Source organism: Schistocerca serialis, chromosome 9, assembly GCF_023864345.2.
Source record: "Schistocerca serialis cubense isolate TAMUIC-IGC-003099 chromosome 9, iqSchSeri2.2, whole genome shotgun sequence".
Taxonomy (NCBI): Eukaryota; Metazoa; Arthropoda; class Insecta; order Orthoptera; family Acrididae; genus Schistocerca; species Schistocerca serialis.
Genome location: NC_064646.1, coordinates 418,855,316 through 418,861,724, shown reverse-complemented (window position 1 = coordinate 418,861,724; position 6,409 = coordinate 418,855,316).

Sequence of the window (6,409 nt, the reverse complement as noted above, 5' to 3'; positions counted from 1 at the left end):
AGAGCAGTGAAGGGAGCTGGTTGTGTTGATGACTGGGTATAGGATGGACATTCTAGCACAGGCCTTCCTGTGGACCTCATCTATGTGGGGTTTCCACGTTAATCTCGAGTCCAAGGTTACGCTGATATACATCGCGGATCTGCACCAGGAGCGTCGAGATCCATGTTGGTGCAGATGAGGAAGGGGGTCCACATCTCCCGAGCCTCCTGGTGATCAGCATATCATGTGTCTTTTCAGGGTTGCTGGTGATATGCCAGCGATGGGTCTAGGTTTCTGTGTTATGTAAAACCTTTTGTAGCTTACGAATGACCAGGTCCTTCTTTGCCTTACTAGTGTAAAAGGCTGTGTTATCAGCATACTGTGCAGCGCATACCTGCGGGGCTGTGGGAGTGTCCGCAGTGTACAGACAGTAAAAAAGGGCCCCGGGACCGATCCCGATGGCACCCCAGCACGAATAGACCTTTTGATGGAGGTGGCTGTTTCCACCTTGACAGCACCTTTTGGTGGAGGTAGCAGAGAAAGTTCTATTCGTGACATAGCTTTGGATTAACCTGACTATGCTCCCGGGGAACCCCTGCGTGTATAACTAGTATAATAGCCCTTTATGCCATATTGAGTCGAAGGCTTTGGCTACATCAAGTAGCACTATCCCACAGTAGCCTCTGTGGTTGAAAACCTCTGTGGCTGCTTCCACCAGTCTCATGATCTCTTGTGGGGCAGAGTGCTTCTGCTGGAATTCGAATTGGAAATCCGGCAGAAGACGCCCATTGCTGATGTGGTCTCATATGGGTATTAGCAGGAGGCGCTCATGGATCTTGCTGAGAGTTGTCAAGACCGATCGGCCTGTGGTGCTACGGGAATAAAGGGTCTTTCCATGGTTTGAGCATCACGACAACTTCCATGTGTTTCCAGTAAGCTGAGAACTCGGGGGTAGGAGTAATCTCGTTGAAGACGTTTGAGAGGTGTTCGATAGCTGAGGTCAGGAGGTTTTTAACTAGGTGGTTGGTGACACTGTCATGTTCTGTCGGCTTTTTTGCAGGGAGGGACCTAATTACTTTTGCCACGTCTTTGGGGGCGAAAAGTGGATGTTTGTCGTCTAGGTCCTCCTCAGCATTGAGAAAGACAGCCAGTTGACGATGGATTATGTCTTCGAGTTCGTTATTCTGGGGTTCCGCCGCTTGAAACCGCTTCTCAAAGGTGTCGGTGAGGGCGTTGACCTTTTCAGAATGGCTCTAGGCCAAACCTCTCTCGCTGTGCAGTGGCGGCATCCTAACGCATCTTTTGGTGAATTGCTTGGTTGCTTGCCATAGTGAGTGATCGTCTACTTTGAGGGCTGTGAGGCGGTTTTGCCATTGGTATCTGTGCTCATTGAGCGCTGCCTTCAGCTCTCTCTGTAGAACGATTGAGGAGCCTCCTGGTGACCTAATTTCTGGTGATCTCCCACTCTTTTCCCACTCTGTTCTTGTTTCGGGTTTGGGTTAACAAATGTCCCGGGAGTTGTACTTGTGGGGATGGGCCATCCCTTTGTGGGGAAGTGGCATCTTCTGCAGCCTGCAAGGGTTCCTGTTAGGTCTTGTAGCGCTTGTTCTACTCTTTTGGCAGTAGCTGGTGGAGCACGAGCGATATCAGAGCAACAGTTTCTCAGTATCGCTCCCAGTCTGTACGTTTGTAGGCTGTCTGGTACCGTGGGAGTGTTACCCATTCTCCTACATCGACCCCTATAATCACTGGGTTGTGGTCGGAGGACATTCTGTTGATTTTCCTTGCGGTCACAAACCCCATGATCCTCCTAGTGAGAGCTATGTCTAACACGTCGGGCCTACCTCCAGTTTTTGGAAAATGTGTGGGCTCGACCAGACTCCATGTTTTGAAGTGGTGGTTGCATGCTAGTTGTTGCAGTTTGGCGCCTGCTGTGGACGATACTCTGGCGTTCCAACCAGCATGTTTGGCACTGAAGTCACCTCGTATTATGGGTTTGCCACCAATTTGCCCTAGAGCAGCTATGTCTCCCTCATCTATCTCGTCTTGTGGGGGTTGTTAGAGTGCAACAATTGTTAGGGGTCCAGTGGCAGTGGTTACTTCCATCGCCACTGCTTCAATTTTATTGTTAACTGGAAAGAATACCTGATGGTGGAGGATCCCTCTTTTTGTGTATATGGCCACTCCTCCACCTTGGGTTGGCCTGTCTTTCGGCGGTAGCTAATGTAGTTGGGAACTGTCACTTTTATTCCTGTTTTTAGGTGGGTTTCCCCCACCATGCATATGCCGATGGATAATTCCTTCATGAGTTCTCTGAACTCGACCTCTTTATTAACAATGCCATCTGTGTTAAAAACGTATATTGTCAGGCGTTGGATATTTGAAGCTACTGAGGAAGTCGGAGAGGGGAGTGGACTGCTGCCTGAGGGGCAATGAGGATGTGAGTGTTCTGCTTCTGGGCCTCCCTGAATGGCCTCCCTGAATTCCTTCATCATTTCCATGACGAGGTTCATGGTCTGGACCATAATACCTAACAATTGATCTGAGGGGGTGGACTTTGGGGTTCCCTAGAGCGTCCTCTGTCTTGGTGGACCTGGTCGTTGTTGTATTTTTCCCAGTGCTGTTCTTGCGTGTGTGTCTGATATTGTGATGACTGGGCTTGCATCGATTTCTCGACGTTTCCGTGGCTCTTTGGTGGAGAAACCACTTCCACCCATGTTGCCCTTGGTGTGTCAGACCTCGGTTTTCCCCAAGTTTTGTCTGTGTGTGTTGTCCTGTTTTTTCTCTCTGTGTTGTTTGCTGCACCTTCACCTACAATTAGCCCTCACACTTGAGTACCATCCCTGAGATGGGTGGATGGTGTCTCATGGGCCCATGCTGACTGGACACACCAAGGCTACCAGGCAAACAACAAGAAGAGATGGAGCCAATGAAACAAACCATGATTAACCTTACGGGGGACCCATAGGACGACACAGCCACTTTCATACTCGAAAAAGGACTCAACTTTGTACCGACGCCAGCTCACCTCCCCTCCACTGAGATCATCTCCACAGTGGAACAGGTGGTCTGGGGCTTAACCGAGGAAAAGGCTGAAGAAGTTAGGAGGGAAACATGTTGGATTCTCACCAAGGTGAAACCGACCACCAGCTACATCTCACAGAAAGAAAGAGTGGTACTTCAGGCCCTGAGAGAAGACACTGTCGTCCTGCCTGCTGACACAGGAAACACCACAGTCGTTCAGAACAGACAGGATTATGAACAGAAGATGCTCCATCTACTTGATGACCCAGCATACCGAAAGATCAAGATGGACCCGACCAACAGGATACAACTGCCACCCTGCTAGAAAATGGCGCATTTGAGGAGAACGATATCAAGAGACTTCGACGGCGCTCCACAGTAGTTCCGAGAGTATACAGCCTCCCTAAGACACTTAAGGAAGGGATGCGCCCCATTGTCAGCAACAAAGGGGCGCCCACGTACCCTCTCGCACAATACCTGGCAGGCCTGCTCAGACTGTATGTGGGATAGTGCGAGTACCATATTCCAAACTCAACGGACTTCATTCGTTGTCTTAAGGAGCTGACCCTACGTGAAACAGACAGTGTGGTCAGCTTTAATGTCGTATCACTCTTCACACAGGTAACGCTAGAAGATTCAATCCACCTTATCAGCAAGAAATTTAGTCCCGAGTTTACACAACCTTTCCAGTTCATACTTTCATCCACCTACTTTGTCTTCAACGGCCAATACTACAAACAGACCGACGGTATGGCTGTGGGGAGCCCTCTCTGACCAGTGGTAGCCAATTTATTTATGGAGAGTTTCGAAGAGGAGGCACTACAAGTGTGTGTTTTTTCCGATACGTGGACCCGATCATCAGCACACATTTTTAGAACATCTAAATTCCGTCCAGGCGACATACGGTTCACCATGGAAATCGAGAAGGAAGGGAATTACCCTTTATTGATTTACTTTTAGAGCGGAGATCAAATAGCACGCTTTGTCATAGGGTGACTGCAAGCCTACACATAGAGACTTACATTTACATTCCTCGTTTTCCACCATCCTGCACAACTCAACGGGATGCTCAAAACGCTGGTTCACAGGGCATACTCGATATTGGATGAACAAAATATGCACAAAGAACTCAAACACCTTGAAAATGTGTTCCGCAAGAACGGTTACAGCAATCGACATATCCAGACAGCCTTCAGACGACGGAAACACAGCCGAAACCCAGAAGAAGAACAGTCTAAAGATGAGGAACCAGGCCTTGCCTTTCTACCGTAAGCAGGCAACGCGACGTCAAAAATTGGGAGACTGCTAAAACAACGCAAAATTGACACGGTCTGCTGACCACTGTTCAAGATACGCGCCTTACTGGGGACAGTGAAAGACGGAGTTGGTCTCAAGAAAGCGGGCGTATATAATATTCCATGTGGTTGCAACAAGTCCTACATCGGTCAAACGATCCGAACAGTCGAAGACTGCTGCAAAGAACACCAACCCCACACGCGCCTAGGCCAGCCCTACAAATCTACACTGGCAGAACACTGCCTGGAAACTGGACACAATGCGAAATACGAAGAGACCGAGATTCTCGCCCCTACCAGCTTCTACTGAGACAGCATCTTCAAAGAGGCCATTGAAAATCGCGTAACGGACAATCTCATAAAACGAGCCACAGGTTTTCAACTGAGCAAGGCATGGAAACCATTACTTAGCTCCATCAAGGAGTCACGCCTCAAGCGAACACAAGTTCCTTCCACGACGGCCGCCAAGAACACTCCACGGGATTCTGCATCTTGCAACACTCGGCGCGACGCGGGGGACGGCGCCGACCTGGGTCGGCCCCAGCAAACGGGTTGTCGGCGGCCGCAATCGGACCGTCGGCGCAGGGAATCGAAGCCCGACTGACGGCAATAAATAACACCGACTGTGAGCATACAGACCACTCGCTGAGTGGCAATCAAGCGTGGAGCATCTGTTCTGCTTACTCGCACACGTTCAGCCATAGATCCCCACTTGCACGAGCTACAAAACAGGAGTCTTCCGGCTTTGTTTTTATTAAAGCATTGGCGAGTAGTCGCATCGAGGTCTTGCAGCATAGCAAAACGGCGCTTAGAAAGTTTTGCATGGCGTCAACCGACAGCAGAAATGTCGTATCTTCTCGTCGAGGTGGGATGTTGAGCTTGGACGGCGCCTTGGGGGGGGGGGGGGGGGGGGGGGGCGGCGGTCTCATTCCACCGACGATACGAGGTGCATTCTCTTGCTGCCGCGGGCCGCACCGCCTGCCTTTTCGAGCATCTCGCCTGCCGCAGAGCCAGGCTCTGCTCCCCCCAAGAATAGGGAAAAAGTAGACCAACACCTGGAAGCAGGCTGCGGAACCAAAGACAGGTTTTCCGCCACCTCCGTCCAGAACTCCACGTCTGCCATCGTGCTATTGGGGCCAGCAATGCAACCGGGAAACACCACGATGCCAACAAAGATTGTAACTGGCAGTCCCCTGGCAGCAACCCCCTTTTCAGTTCTGGACATTGCGACGTCTACACAAAATGCGAATACACATAAAACCCAGACAAATAATTACATTCTCAGTATTTGCGATCGCCTCCCTCCTCTCTCCTGAGCCCGCTCCTGCTTGCCAACGCCCAAAACCGACTCGCCCAACACATCCTCGACCTAAATGATGGCAAGCAGAAGTCCTGTCAACTGACTAAAATCCTCCCCAAACCTACAACTGCGACCCAACCTCCTACCCAATCCCAATTCCTTAAATTCTCCCCCACTCAAGTGCGCGTCCACGAAGCAACAGCATGCAAAGAAGAAGCGAAAGGATAAACGCAAGAAGAGCAGGAATTTCAGCCCCCCCCCCCAACCCAAATGCCCCCCCTACCCTGAGGAGCCCGCAGTTCCTGAGCCACCAGCAGCACCTGGTATCGTCCTGGAAGGGAAATGGTTCAAATGGCTCTGAGCACTATGGATCTTAATTGTCCCTAGAACTTAGAACTACTTAAACCTAACTAACCTAAGGACATCACACACATCCATGCCCGAGGCAGGATTTGAACCTGCGATCGTAGCGGTCGCGCGGTTCCAGAGCGCCTAGAACCGCTCGGCCTCTCCGGCCGGCCTGGAAGGGAACAGGAAACCACTGCCCTGAAAGGTAACCATAAAACCGGAGAGGATTCGGTGGGTTTTGTGCCGACGGAAAAAACCTTTCGCCACCCGAGGCTTCCATCTGCTCTAGGAGTGGAACCCATCCCAAACAGGTTTCAGGCAGTGGCCAAAGTGCAAGATGAACCACATGAAACAACACAGAATCACACATCACACCACTTCCCACTGATCGTCACGGAGCTTCCCTGTTACTACAAGGAACTTCATAACATGATCAAAACTCAAATTATGGGGGACAACTTCA